At 42.3% G+C, this 16,211-nt stretch overlaps 1 pseudogene; it reads left to right on the top strand.

The window, feature by feature from the left end:
• Positions 1–15,895, top strand: part of LOC112634314 — an 18,610-nt pseudogene extending 2,715 nt beyond the window's left edge.
• The last annotated feature ends 316 nt before the right edge of the window (positions 15,896–16,211 follow it).

Genomic DNA, 16,211 nt, shown 5'->3' with positions numbered 1-16,211 from the left:
CCTTCCCTTTTTTTTTTTTTTTACCCCAAAACCAAAACCCAAAAGCCTTTTTTTTTTTTTTTTTTTTTTTTTTTTTTTTTTTTGCTATTGGTTAGCTTCCCTGTTGGGATCCTTGTACCTGGTTTGGGTTTTCCCCTCCTTGTGACAATTATAATCCAGATGTTTTTTCTTTCTGTTTAAATTATGGTAGTGCATTGCCTCAGTGGCTTGCCTGTGCCTCTGGGTGGATTACATATGATAGTAAAGCCACCTGTTTGGATGTGAGTAGAGGAAGTTGGTGTAGACCAGCTGTGGAGCTGAAGGCACAGTCTGTCGCACTCCCACCTCCCCACTGTGGTTAGTCAGAGGCATCCTGCTCCAAGCTCCGCTTTTCCTTCCTCTGAAACAGTGCCATTCTTGCTCCTATTGCTACACATCTCCTTCTGGCTCTGGTGAAATCCATGCACCTCTGCTTTAAACCTAAAGTTCAGGTACTTATTGTTGGCCATTGGTCTTGAATTTGCCCTCTCCTGGTGCTGTGGTCCCAGTTCAAAGCCATTTTCTGAGGAGGATGGTTTAAGGCTGGCAATTGTCCCTGAAAAACCATGTTGTACCTCTTTGGTGAGTCAGATGCCACTCATCAGCTTGGGAATGATGGCTACCAACCCCCAATCTCCCAGGAAGGCAAGGGGGCAGAATCTTTTTTTCACTAGGCCTGCTACCTCCATTACAATTACAGTTCCATAAAAAGCCCTCCCCCACCCAACCTCTACCCATTGTTCTCATCCAAAGGGCAGTTTAGTAGGATCTACTCTGTGCATCTCAAGTAACAGGTAAGTCCCTGTTATTGGGGCCAGATTCTTAGTGTAAGACATACACATCCTGCTTGCCCAGCTGTTCCTCCAAATCTACTTTGACTTCACCTCCGGGTCCTGTACCAGATGGAAAATTTTTTTGGTCATCTGGCTGCTGCTCAAAGCCAGATTTCCTTAAGAACTCCAAAGGCTAAAGTCTACTAGGGGCACAGTGTGAGGATAGATTTCTCATCAGAGAAAAGTGGCCTCCGAGAGCTTTCATTTGTGTCTTCCCCAGACCAGCTTTTCCTGTTATCTTCCTTTAATCCCCTTTCAACCAACAGGTGAAGTTCTTCCAGCCCACAGAGGCAATAATATCATCTTTTACATGTCCTCCTCTCCTTTGGCCATGTAATGAAACAAAATATTATTTACTTAGCCCAGGCTTGAGAGCCACTGTTTGTGGGCAGTCTCCATCTGGATTCCAGACCCTGGCCTAAGTGAGGTAAGGCTTTCTGGTTATTGCCAGGATGGAGCCCTCTACCCCAGTCTGCTATAGGGAATGCCCTAATTAGTTGAGGAATGCTTTTGGAATCCTGGCATGTTGACATATGGCTGATCTATCCTTTTTAAGATCTCTGGTTGGGGGTATCTAGATATGGATTAGGAGAGACAAGGAGCCTTTTTCTTGGTTGATGTGTTCAAATGCTTTTTTGAATGGTGCCAACCCCTCCAGGCATCCCACCCCCAAATCATCATCTTTAGTACTAACAGGGTCTCTGGTCTTAGAAGCCTGCCTTCAGACCCAGCTGACTCCAGTGACTGCCTGGCCTTGATGTTGGCTGCAACCTTCAGATAGAACCACATGGGTTCCACCCACAGGCTGGCCAGCCTTGTTACCTGGGTCAGGGAATACAAATGGCCCCGCAGACAGCATGTGTTAATCTCAGTTTTCAGGGACCCCTTGTGTTCCCCCTTACGTAGACCCCATAGATCTACTCCATCAACTCTTCCATGAAAGTCATCCTCCAGCAGCCCTGTTTTTTGGAGCTGAACTACACAGATTATAGAGCCAAGATTGCGCCACTGCACTCCAGCCTGGGAGACAGGGCAAGACTCCATCTCAAGAAAAAAATAATAATAAAATAAAAAGAGCCCACACCTTCATGAACCCTCAGACTCTGGAGTTGGGTATTGGCTTTTTTAGCCAGCTTTTGTGGGAACTGCCTTTGATTGACCTATTAAAGAAGGAAATGGGGTATGGAGTCCCAGCCACTCAAGAGACTGGATATCCCTCAAGAATGGCTTGGGTTACCAGCTATGGATCCTTGGAAGATTAAGCAAATCCTTCTCCTCACTGGTTTTTCTTTGCAAATTCATCTGCTTTGTTTTGTTTTTCCCCTAATAACTATAAACTCTGTCTATTTTCCATGTTCTCAGGGTCCCTGGGTAGACAGACACAGCTTGATTTCAGGGCGGACTTAGGCCAGGAAACCATGGCATTCAGTGTGCTGAGTCCAGACAAATGATATTTATATACACATCTAAATGTGAAGAGAAAATGTAGTTCTTTAGGTTTCAAACTCTGTAATAGATATAAAACAAAAATAAAAGCCTGCTGCAAAGTTCAAAAATATATAAAATTTTAAAAATCTGACAATACAAAGCATTGATGAGAACATGGAGCAACAGAAACTCTCATACTTTTCTGATGGGAATGCAAATTGGAACAGTCACTTTGGAAAACAGTTTGACAGTTTCTCATAAGTTTAACACAAACATCATAGAATCCAGCAGTTTCACAGTTACATGTTTACTTAGACATCCACACCAAAGACTTTTATGCAAATGCTCAGAGCATTTATTTATAATTGCCAACAATTGGAAACAGTCCAAATTTACATCAACAGGTGAATAAACAAATTATAATAATACAATGAAATATTACTTCACAATAAAAGAATGAACTACAGACACGTTGATATAGTTTAGATAATTGTCCCAGCCCAAATCTCATGTTGAATTGTAATCCCCAGTGGTGGACATGGGGCCTGGGGGGTGATATCTGGATCATGGGGACAGATTCCTCATGGCTTGGTGCTGTCTTTGTGATAATGAGTTCTCACAAGATCTGGTCATTTAAGAGTGTGTCGCACCCCCCCTTTCCCCCCACACACTCTCTCTCTTTCTCTTTCCCTCTATCTCTCTTTCTCTTTCTCTCTCTCTCTTTTTCTCTCACACACGAGCACATGTGCTTGCTCCTGCTTTTGCCATGTGACATGCCTGCTCCCACTTCACCTTCTGCCATGATTCAAAGCTCACTGAGGCTTCACCAGAAGCCAAGCAGATGCCAGCACCATGCCTCCTGTAAAGCCTGCAGAACTATGAGCTAACTAAACCTCTTTTCTTTATAAATTACCCAGTCTCAAGTATTTCTTTATAGCAATGCTAGAATGACACAATACAGAAAATTGGTACTGAGGAGTGGGACATTGCTATAAAAATACATAAAAATGTAGAAGTGACTTTGGAACTGGATAGTAGGCAGAGGTTGGAAGACTTTGGAGGGCTCAGAAGAAAACAGGAAGATAAGAGAAGTCTGGAACTTCCTAGAGACTAATTAAGTGGTTGTGACCAAAATGCTGTAGTGATATGGACAGTGAAGTCCAGGTTGATGAGGTCTCAGATGGAAATGAGGAACTTATTGGGAACTGGGGTAAAGGCTTCCCTTGTTATGCCTTAGCAAAGAGCTTGGCTGCATTATGTTTATGCCCTAGGGACCTGTGGAAGGTTGAGCTTCAGAGTAATGATTTAGGGTATCTGGTGGAAGAAATTGCTAAGCAGCAAAGCATTCAAGAGTTTGCCTGGCTACTTCTAACAGCTTAGGATCAGATGTGGGACAAAGAAATGACTTAAAGTTGGAATTTATATTTAAACAGGAAGCAGAGCATAAAAGTTTGGAAAATTTGCAGCTTAGCCATGTGGTAAAGAAGGAAAAGACTTTTCTGGGGAGGGGAATACAGGCAGGCCATGGAACAAACACTTATTAGAAATATTTGAATAACTAAAAAGGAGCCAAGTGTTAATATCCAAGACAATGGGAAAAAAGCCTGGAAGGCATTTCAGAGATCTAAGAGGAAGCCCCTCCCAGGCCTGTAAAGGAAAAGTGATTTCATGGGCCAGACTCAGGGCCCTACTTCTCTGAGCAGCCTCAGGACACTGCTTCCCACATCCCTGCCACTCCAGCCCCAGCAGGGGCTCAAAGGGGCAGGGGCCTAGGTACAACTGAAACTGCCACTTTGGAGAATGCAAATTATAAGCTTTGGTGAATTCCACATGGTGTTAAGCCTGCAGATGCACAGAATGCAGGAGTTAAGGAGGCTTGGCAGCCTCCACCTAGATTCCAGGAGATACATGAAAAACCCTAGGTGCCCAGGCAGAAGCCTGCTGCAAGGGTGGAGCCCCCACAGAGAACCTCTACTAGGGCAGTGCAGACAGGAAATGTGGGGTTGGAACTCTCCCAACAGAGTCACCACCGGGGTACTGCTTAGTGGAGCTGTGAGAAGGATGCCACCATCCTCAAGACACTAGAATGGTAGATCCACTGGCAGCTTGCACCCTGCACCTGGAAAAGCCCCAGGCACTCAACAGCCTGTGAGAGCAGCCACAGGGACTGAACTTTGAAAAACCACAGGGACAGAGCTGCCCAAGACATTGGGAGCCCACCCCTTGTACCAGTGTGCCTTGGATGTGAGACATGGAGTCAAAGGAGATTATTTTGGAGCTTTAAGATTTCATGACTACCCTGCTGGGTTTCAAACTTGTGTGGGACCTGTAGCACCTTCTTTTTTTGGCCAAACATCCCTTTTGGAATGTTTACTCAATGCCTGTACCCCCCCTTGTATCTTCAAAGTAATGAATTTGTTTTTGATTTTACAGGCTCATAGGTGGAAGGGACTTGCCTTGCTTCAGATGAGACTTTGGACTTTGGACTCTTGAATTCATGCTAAATGAGTTAAAACGTAGGGAGACTATTGGGAAGTCATGACTGTATTCTGCATTGTGAGAAGGACATGAGATTTGGGAGGTGCCAGTGATAGAATGATATAGTTTGGATATTTGTCCCCACCCAAATCTCATGTTGAATTGTAATCCCCAGTGCTAGAGGTGAGGCCTAGAGGGACGTGTTTAGATCATGGGGGTGGGACCCTCATGGCTTGGTGCTGTCTTCACGATAGTGAGTTATTGAGAGATCTGGTCATTTAAAAGTGTGTGGCACCTCCCCAGCCCCTGACCCCACTCTCTTTTGCTTCTGCTCTCACCATGTGAAGTGCCTTCTCCCACTTTGCCTTCTGCCACAAGTACAAGCTTCCTGAGGCCTCCCTAGAAGCAGATGCTGACACTGTTTCCTCTACACTCTGCAGAACTGTGAGCCAATTAAACCTCTTTTCTTTTTATAAGACACTTTGTCACCCAGGCTGGAGTACAGTGGCATGAACATGGCTCAATTCAGCCTTGGCCTCTCAGGCTCAAGCAATCCTCCCACCTTAGCCCACCAAGCAGCTGGGACTATAAATGCACACCAGCACTCCTGGCTAATGTTTGCATTTTTTATAGAGATGGGGTTTTGCCATGTTGGCCAGGCTGGTCTTAAACTCCAGATCTCAAGCAATCTGCCCACTTCGGCCTCCTTAAGTGCTGTGATTACAGGCATAAGTCACTGTGCCTGGCCAAACCTCTTTTCTTATAAATTACCCATTCTCAGGTATTTCTTTATAGCAATGCAAGAATAGCCTAACACACACATACAACAACACAGATGAATCTCAAATCATTATGTGAAGTGAAAGGAATCAGACACAAAAGGTTACATATACTATGTTCCACTTATATAGAGTTTAGAAAAGGCAGAAAGGGATAGAAACAGAAAATAGGTAGGTAGCTTAGGGACCAGGGATTGAGGGAGAGAACTGATTGCCATCACTCCGAAAGTTCCCTTGTGCCCCTCAAGGAAACTTGTGGAGTGATGGCAATGCTTTATATTTGATTGAGAGAGTGGTTGCGCAACCTAATAAATTTGTTAAAACTCATTGACCTAGCCACTTAAAAGTGGTGAACTTATTTTATGTAATAAAGTATTGAATATTATTTATAAGTTATTTTGCCCCTGTATTCATTTGTTTTGCTATGTAACAAATCATCACAGATTTAGCAGCTTAAAATACTCACTGACCTCACAGGCCTGTCAGTCAAAAGCCTCATAGGCTGTTGCTGAGCTCTTGGTTCAGGGTATTACAAGGCTGAACCTAAGGTGTTGATCAGGCGGTGTTCTTGTCTGGATCAGTTCTCAGTTCCCAGAGGCTACCTATATTCCTTACCACATGGCCCTCTTCATTTTCCACCCAGCAATGGCACATTGAATCCTTCTTAGACTTTGGCTCTCTGACTTCTTCTGAAACTAGCCAGAGAAAACCCCCAGCCTTAAAAGGCTGCTGTGATAGGATCAGGCCCACTTGGAAAATCTCCCTATCTTACGGTCAACTGAGCCATATAACACAACCTTATTATGAGAGTAAAATCCATCATATATACAGACCTGGGATTAGGCAGGGAATACTCAGGGAGTAGGGAGCAGAAATTCTTAGTGCCATCTTAGAATTCTGCCTGCCACAATATCTGCAGAAATCTTCCTTTAGAAATTAAATTTCATGTAATTATACATTGAAAATAATACCCTTTTGAAAAAGATAAAATTACCATCATGTGTCATGTTAACAATAGGAATATATTCTAAAAAATGTGTTGTTGGGTGATTTTTGTCTTTGTGTAAATATCATAAAGGGTACTTACACAAATCTCCATGGTATAGCCTACTACTCCCTGAGGCTACATATAGCCTATTCTCCTAGGCTACAAACCTGTACAGCATGTTACTATCCTGAATACTGTAGGTGACTGAAGCACAATGGTAAGTATTTGTGTGTGTAAACATACCTAACCATAGAAAAGGCACAGTTAAAACATGGTTTTATAATCTCATGGGATCCCCATTGTATATGTGGTCTGTCATTGACTGAGGGATCTCTTTATGTGGTACATGATTGTATTTAAATTTGGGGTTGTCCCAGAAAATCTGGGATATAGTGTTGCCAATATGATTTAGTTACTTTCCTGCTACTTATGTTAGGATAGGACAGAGGGGGACTAGGCTAGCATGTTTTGAATGCTTACCTATGTGCCAGACACATGCTAGACATTTTACATATGTAAAGCATCAAATGGCCTCTGATTCAAAGGAAATGGTGGGGGTGGAAGTAGAGAGGGGTGGGAGGTAGACATAGTTTCCAGTGCACAGTGTAGGAGGTGGGTGGTGTATGTCAGAATGCAAAGCTGGGCCATTCCCGGATTCTGTCCCCAATAAGGCAAGAAGGAGAACCAAAAATGGGGGGCTTATAGTGATAAATCCATAACTAGTCTCCATTTGGGTGTCTGGGGCAGAGCTTCTCAACCATAGTGTGGCTGGACAAATCTCTTCTGTCTACCCTTGCAAGCTGTACCAGTGTCATCATTTTTAAGATGCGCTATTAGGTAAAAGATTGTGCAAAGCACTAGTCTGAGGTATAAGACATAGCTCCTGTAGACGTGAGAAAGAATGTGAAGGACCGAGGCAGAACAGAAGCATGCCTCATGGGAGATGGTTCTGGGGTGGGAATTTGTCCTGAAGTCTTATCAAAGTGCTTGGTGTATCCTTTCTATGCTATAAGGCAGTAGATAGGATTTAGGGATTTAGGAGTTGGAGGACCCAGGCCTTTGATAGGCTCCCCAACTGCAGACCACAGAAGGAACTGGGTGGAGATTGTGCCAAGACCACAGAGCAGGTTGAAGGGTGAGCTGTCTGCTGCCTGGCTCAACTCTTCTCAAGGCCCCCATGAGCATCAGCACTAATGCCTCAGCCTACACAGTGGGCGTTGAGCTAAGCTCAGCCAAGGCGAGGCGCTATGGTGGAAAGGGTGGATTCTGAACTGTGACATGCCCGGGATTCTTTCCCGATTCTACTACATACCAGCTTTGAACCTCCAGGTAGATTTATAAAACCTGTCTGAGTCTCAGTGTCCACATCAGTAAAATGGGCCTGCTGGTCATGTTTCCCTCAAATGGTTGCTATGACCATGACAGGAAGTTGCTGCCCGGAACAATAGATGGTGCGAGGTGGTATTTTGACAGCTCCCAGCTAAACTGGGCTTCCGGTCCCAGAGCAGCTAGGAATCTGCCCTAACAGGAAGTGAAAGGGAGCTGAACATGTGTATTAACTGTGTGCCTTTTGAGGGATACTTGTTTTACCTGGTGGATAGCCTAATGCCTAGTTGAACCTGCAAGCGGGTGGCGGCGGGAGGGGGGTCCCTCACTTGGGGAACTTGTTTATACTGGCAGATGCCCTTGTGGCTCTTGTCCACACTGTGTCTAGTTTATGCCTGACTATTGACCTCATGCTGGGAGCCTGCCCTTGTGTTCTCCCAGTGTCCCAGAGAAACCCGGCCAGGGCACAGCCCCTGGTTCTTCAGATGGAAGGCATAAAGTCAATACATCATCACAATAGGAAACAAGTGCAAACATTTTCCTGGGAGGGAAGAGCACAGTGATCAGGAGGGCAGCCTCCATCCCTGGGTCAGGAGAGGCAGGAATGAAGAGTCAGGTAGAAAGAGAGAAAGAGACAGCAGGCAGGGTGAGGGGAGAGCATGACAACTAGCACTATACATAAAAGAATAGGGTCTGGGTCATGTCAAGTTCCTGGGAAAATGCCTGAATGGTCCATTTATAGGAAGCAGTGGGAAAGTGAGGAGCCCAGTCTGGCTAGGCGGGAGAGACGCCTCTGAATTCTTATCCGTGGCCACTGCTTAATCCATTTGGGTGTGGTGTTCTCCTTCTAACACCTAGGCAGCAACTTTTGCTGTGTAGACAGCTTAAATACACCTGCTGGAGAGTCTGGCTTTATTGTGGCCTGGGGACATGGACCCATGGCAGACAGGTGAGACTGCATAACTGTCTTCTGCTGCACTGCCCCACTCTTTGTAACTGGACTCAGGCCCCAGTCTCTAATTCTCTGTCCAGCTCTTTTGTTTTGTAGTTTGTTTTTTTTATTTTTTTAAATTGGCAAATAAAATTTTATATATTTATGGTATAAATATACACATGTTTTGATACATGTATACAACGTAGAATAACTGAATAAAGCTAATTAGCATACCTATTCTATCACATACTTACCCTTTTCTGTAGCAAAAACATGTAACATGTACTCTCTTAGCAATTTTCAAGTACATAATATATTGTTATTAACTATAATCACCAGGTTGTATAAAAGACCTCCTGAACTTATTCCTTCTATCTAACTGAAATTTTGTATTCTTGCACCAGTATCTCCCCAAACTCCCCTCCCCCAGGTCCTGGCAAGCACCATTTACTCTCTGTTTTTGAATTTGACTTTTTTAGATTCCACATATAAATGGTATCATGCAATATTTGTCGTTCTGTAGCTGGCTTATTTCACTTAGCAGAATGTCCTCCATGTTTATCCATATTTTTGAAAATGAGAGAATTTCCTTCTTTTTAAAAGTTGAATAGTATTCCATTATGTATATGTACCACATTTTCTTTATCCGTTGATAGACACTTGGGCTGATTTTCTAATTTGGCTATTGTGAATAATGCTGTAATAAACATAAGAGTGCAGCTATCCCTTCAACATACTAATTTCATTTGCTTTGGATATATACCCAGAAGTGGGGTTGCTGGATCATATGGTCGTTCCATTTTTAATTGTTTGAGGAACCTCCATGCAGTAACAGTGTGCAAGGGTTCCCTTTTCTCCATGTTTTCAACATATCATGTTATTTCTTATCTTTTTGCTATTAGCCATCCTAAAAGGTGTTAGTTGATATCTTTTTGTGGTTTTAATTTGTATTTTCCTGATGATTAGCGATGCTGAACATTTTAATATGCCTATTGGCCACTTGAATGTCTTTTTTTTTTTCCTGTACTTGTTTTTATTTATTTTTTTTTAATTAAAAATTTTAGTTGACATATAATTGTACATATTTATAAGGTGCAGTATGTTATTTTGATACCTGTGTACAATGTGTAATAAATGAAGGTAATTAGCAAATCCATCAACTCGGACATTTATCATTTCCTTGTGTTGGGAACATTCAAAATCCTCTCTTCTAGCTATTTGCAAATATGCAATAAATTGTTATTAACTATAATCATTCTCTGGTGCTATAGAACACTAGAACGGATTCCTCCTACCTGGTTTGTAATTTTGTAATCGGTAGTCAACCTCTCTCTATTCCCTCTCCCCTCTACCCTTTCCAGCCTTAGTAATCACTATTCTACTCTCTACTTCTATGATATCAATTTTTTTTTGCTTCCACATATGAATGGGAACATGCAGTATTTATCTTTGTGTGTCTGGCTTACTTCCATTTCCAGTATTCCATTGTGTATATGTACTACAGTTTCTTTATTCATTCATCTGTAGATGGACACAGGTTGATTCTATATTTCGGCTATTGTGTATAGTGCTGCAATAAACATGGAAGTGCAGATATTTCTTTTTTCTTTTCTTTTTTTTTTTTTCTTGAGATGGAGTTTTGCTCTTGTTGCCCAGGCTGGAGTGCAATGGCACGATCTCGGCTCACGCAACCTCCGCCTCCCAGGTTCAAGCGATTCTTCTGCCTCAGCCTCCCTAGTAGCTGGGATTACAGGCATGTGCCATCACACCCAGCTAATTTTGCATTCTTAGTAGAGATGGGTTTCTCCATGTTGGTCAGGCTAGTCTCGAACTCCTGACCTAAGGTGATCCGCCCACCTCGGCCTCCCAAAGTGCTGGGATTACAGGCATGAGCCACTGTGTCTGGCCGTGGAAGTGCAGATATTTCTTTAGCATAGTGATTTCATTTCCTTTGAATATATGCCCAGTAGTGTGGCTGGATCATATGGTAGTTCTATTTTTAATTTAGTTTAGTTTAGTTTTTCTTTTTCTTTTTGTAAAAATGGGGGCTTGCAACATTGCCTAGACTGATCTTCTGCTTCTGGCCTCAAGCAGCCCTCCTGCCTCAGGCTTCCAAAGTGCTAGGATTACAGGTGTGAGCCACTGTACCTGGCTATTTCTAGTTTTTTGAGGAATCGCTATACTGTTTTCTATAATGGCTGTGATAGTTTACAGTCCCACCAACAGTGCATAAGAGTTTCCCTTTCTGCATACCCTTGCTAACATTTGTTATTTTTTGACTTTTTGATAGTAGTCATTATAACTGGAGTAAGATGATACCTCATTGTGGTTTTGCTTTGCATTTCCTTGATGATTGTAAGGTTTAGCATTTTTAAATATACTTGTTGAGTGTATATACATCTTCTTTTGAGAGCTGTCTCTTCAGATCATTTGCCCATTTACAATCAGGTTACTATTATTATTATATTTTGCTATTAAGTTGTTTGAGTTCCTTATATATTTTGGATATTAACCCTTCATCAAATATGTGGTTCACAAATATTTTCTCTCATTCTGTAGGCTATCTCTTCACTCTGTTGATTATTTCCTTTGCTATGCTGAAGCTTTTTTGTTTAATGCAGTCCCATTTGTCTATGTTTACTTTTCTTGCTTGTGCTTTTGGGGTCATATCCAAAAACATATTTGCCCAGGCCAATGTTAAGAAGCTTTTCCCAATGTTTTCTTCCAGTAGTTTTACAGTTTCAAGTCTTATATTTAAGTCTTTATTCCATTTTGAGTTGATTTTTGTATATGGGGTGAGATAAGAGTCTAGTTTTATTCCTCTGCATATGGATATCAAGTTTTCCCAACATTATTTATTGAAGACACTGTCCTTTCTCCATTGTGTGTTCTTGGTACCTTTCTCAAAGATCAGTTGACTGTAAATGCGTAGTTTATTTCTGGGTCCTCTATTCCATGGGTCTATATGTCTGTATTTGTACCAATACCATTCATTTTTTGGTTACTATATCATTGCAGTAGATTTTGAGAGTGTGTGGCCTCCAGCTTTGTTCTTTTTGATAAAGACTGCTTTCTTTGGGTATTTGGGATCATTTGTGATTCCATATGAATTTTAGAATTTTTTTCTATTTCTGTGAAAAATGGCATTTTGATAGGAATTGTACTGAATCTGTAGGTCACTTTGGGACATTATAATGACATTAATTCTTCCAATCCATGAACATGGGATATCTTTCCATTTATTTGTGTCTTCAATTTCCTTCTTCCATGTTTTATAGTTTTCAGTGTATAATTTTTTTATCCCTTTGGTTATATTTATTCTAAATATTTTAATTTTTGATGCTATTGTAAATGGGATTTTTTTTCTTGGTATGTTTTTCAGGGAGTTGATTATTGTGTATAGAAATCCTACTAATTTTTGTATGTTGATTTTGTATCCTGCAAATTTACTGAATTTGTTTATTAGTTCTAACAGTTTTTTGGTGAAGTCTTTAAGATTTTCTATATATAAGTTCATATTGTCTGCAAACAGAGATAATTTCACTTCTTCCTTTCCATTTTGGATCCCTTTTATTTCTTTTTCTTGTCTAACTGCTCTGGCTGGGACTTTCAGTACAGTGTTGAACAGAGGTAGTGAGAATGGACATTTTTGCCTTGTTCCTGAATTTATAGGAGAAGCTTTCAAATTTCCACCATTGAAAATGATGCTAGCTATAGGCCCTGTTCAGTTCTTGCTTGTCCCTTTTCCTCTTCCATTGGGGTTGGACCCCATATCCTGTCCATGTGGCTGATAGCTAGTGTTCTTTTCCCAATAAAACTGTCACTCAAATCCACAAGGATGCTGTGTCTTGACATTGGCTTCATCAACCAGTTTGGATCTCTCAGTTCCAACTGAGGGCTGGACTTTTCCATACCCATTGGAATCCTAAGGCACTCTGCATGTGATTGTGCTTTTGGAAGCCTTTTCTGCATAGGGTTAGCCTGGCCCTGGTTTCTTTCTCTCCTTCTGCATCCTGCACTGCCAGATCTCAAAATGGTTTTGCCTGAGTTCTGATAGCTGAGGGTTGAGAAGCAAGGGGAGGCAGCACCAACATGCATAAGGACCTATAGATTTCCTCCCCACCCAGGAGAGACAGTGCTAGGAAGGTGCATTGGGTGGTGAAGAAGGGAGGGAAGAGGCTTCTCAGGGGAGGGCAAGAAGGGGAAGCACATTCAAGGTGGAGAGCTTAGCCCAGGTACATTGAAGGACAGGGAAACACCCTGTCTGACTGGAGGGAAGGGTGGGGTTGGGTAAAGAACCCACCCGGGGAAGCCACTGATGACTTGAATCCCATTTTTCTTCCCCAAAGCTGCCATGTCCCTAGTCACTGTTTTGCTAAGACATATTATTTCCTCTAGGTTTTCCCATATCAGAAAGTGGCACCATCTACTACCCAGCTGCTTAAGTAAAATGCCCAACACTTACCTTGGATGTCTCACTCTTCCTTTGTGTCCCAATTCACCACCAAGTCCTATTGGTTCTACTTGAGTTGATTTCTAATCAGTCCAATTCTATCCTCACCCTTCTAGTCCAGGCTATCATCCTCTTTCCCCTGGGCAATCCCAGTACTCTCTTTTGCTGATCTTCCCTTTTAAACTCTTACCCCTTAATCCACTCTCCATTCAGCAGCTACAGTACATTTTTACAATTTTAAATTTTTTTTATAATTCATTTTTTGTTTATGTTAGACACATACTAATTGTTCATTTTATAGGGTACAGTGTGATATTTCAATGCATGAATACATTGTATAATGATCAGATTGGGGTAATTACCATATTTCTCACTTTAATCTCTTATCATTTCTTTGTAGTGACAACATTTAAAATCTTATCCTCTACCTATCTTGAGATATACACTACTTCGTTACTTGCTGTAGTCACCAGTCACCATACTGTGTAACAGAACACCAGAACTTATTGTTCCATCTAACTCTAACTCTGTACCTGTTGATCAACTTCTCCCAGTCCCCTTCGCCCCGCAGCCCTCCCCAGCCTCTAGGAACCACTATTCTACTCTCTACTTCTATGAAATAAACATTTTTTGATTCCACATGTGAGTGAGATCAAGTGGTGTTCATCATTCTGTGCCTGGCTTATTTCACTCAACATAATGGCTTCCAGTTCCATCCATGTTGCTGCAAATGACAGGATTTCATTCTGTTTTATGGCCCAATAGTATTGTGTGTGCATATATATATATATTTTTTCTTTATCTATTCATTTTCTTCTGCACTTTCTTTACCTATTCATCTCTTCATCTGTTCATCTTATCTGTTCATCTGTTCTTCTTTTATTCATACCATATTTTCTTTATTCATCTGATGGACAGTTAGGTTGATTCCCTTCTCTTGGCTATGGTAAATAATGCTGCAAAAAACATGAAGGTACAGATGTCTCTTTGACATGCTGATTTCATTTCCTTTGGATATATACTCAGTAGTGGGATTCCTTGATCTACAGTGATTTAAAATACACACACAAACACACACACACACACAACACACACACACACACACACACAAAACTATCCTTCTTAATCACAGCTTCAATTTCTTCTATTGCTTCCCCTTGATCTAATAAAAAGCTTCCTACCGGGGGGTTGCATCCTATGAGGACATAGCCCTTGCTGACTCTCCATCTCATGTCCTTCCCTTTGCTCATTGGCTCCAGCCCTTCTGGCCTTCTTGCTGCTCCCAGAATACACTAAGCCCTTTCCAAACTTCTGCCCTTGTACTTGTTGTTCCTGCTTCCCAGAATGCTCCCTACACCCACCCCCCCCCAACGCACATTGCCCACCTGGCTGCTGGGGAAGCCTTCTCTGACCACCCATATAAGTGTCACAGTCCTTCCTCTTTACTGCTATTTTCCCTGGTTCTTTTCCTTTCTTGAAAGAACTTTTCACAATCTGCAATTTTCTCACCTTCTGTTTATTTACTTTTCTGTGGTTTGCTCCCTGGCCAGAAAGCACAGTGTTAAGAGTGAAGACCATGTCGGTCTTGCACACTGTTCTATCCTCAGAGCCTAGCAGTGTGTGTTATACATAGTAGGTCCTCAAAACTGTAATTGAATGAGTGAATGAATTAGTGATAGATGAGTAAGCAAGAGGAAATGCTGGCCCTACAACCTTGCTCAGGAATTGCACTTCATCCACATTGCTGAGCACAAGGGGGAGGCTGGGATGTGGTTTAGGAGGGAGAGAAGACTCAAGCTTGGGAGGGTGCCAGGGCAAACCCCAGTGGTATGAATGCCCAAACTTCAAAGGGGCCAGAGAATACACACTCTGACTTCTCTCTGGATTAAGATCTCACCAAAGGGAGTGCCCATTTCCAAGCCAAATTCTTCTGGCTGTGGAGGCAGCTACAGAGGCTGGGAGGGCAGGTATCCTACAGTCCCACATGTGACGGAGATTAAAACTCAACCCCACAGGGCCCACCAAGCAGCTTAGCCGCAGAATCTGCCTCTGCTCTTTGCCAGACATTCCAATACATTCCACTCACCCTTCTCTTTGGCCTCCAGCAGCGGCAAATCCATAAGGGCCTCTTTCACCACACACACATGCCTTGTATGTACAGGCTCCGGGCTATTTAAGCAAGGCCTAGAACTCTGGCTGTGTTTCAAAGATGAAGTGATTCTGGTATTTATAGCTTTAGTGAGGGCTTTGGGCCTTTGGGGTGAAAAGCACTAAGTAAACTTTAGCTCTTGGAGCCCAGTTGTCTGTGATGTTCCTTCATCTGAAGTACAGCTTATTAGCAGTTCTGACTGCAGTCCTTGTAGAGAAACTCACGATTTGCTCCCTGTGGTCAGCATACAGCACACAGTTCCCAAAGCAATAGTGTGAGGGCATCCTCAGAATTCGTGCTTTGCATAGCACTTCTCATTTCCCAGGAAAGGGATAAGTTCTTGTTGAATGGAAGACCATGTAACCCAGAAAGCCAAGAATAGGATTGGGGAATGTGCCGTTCTCTTCTTCCTTTTCTTCCCATTAGGCTGTTTTGGAAATCTCATCACCTTTATGAAGTATATCTACACAATGGACCCAGAAACAGTCTGCAGGGAGATGTTCCACTGAAGGGAAGGAAATTCAGCTATGAACGCTAGGTATCTCAGCCAGCAAAGCTCTGGTCACCAAACTTGCAAAAGGAAAAAGAAGAAAAGGAAGAGAAAGAATTCTGGACATGAGTTGGGGCTGCTGAAGGGAAGCCAAGAGGCAAGGATATTTGAAATGTCACTGGCTGGAGGTATTTAGAGGAGAGCTGCAAAAGGGAGTAGACGAGTCATAGAGGAAATGAAAACCTCCCTGTTGGCCAGGAAATAAAGTCACAGGACAACTTATTGAAGACCTTATGTTCTCAAGTATTTATAGCAGAGAAAAGAAATAATTGGTT

The sequence above is a fragment of the Theropithecus gelada genome, chromosome 1 (assembly GCF_003255815.1).
Source record: "Theropithecus gelada isolate Dixy chromosome 1, Tgel_1.0, whole genome shotgun sequence".
NCBI classification, from domain to species: Eukaryota; Metazoa; Chordata; class Mammalia; order Primates; family Cercopithecidae; genus Theropithecus; species Theropithecus gelada.
This window is presented reverse-complemented; position numbering and strand designations above follow the sequence as displayed.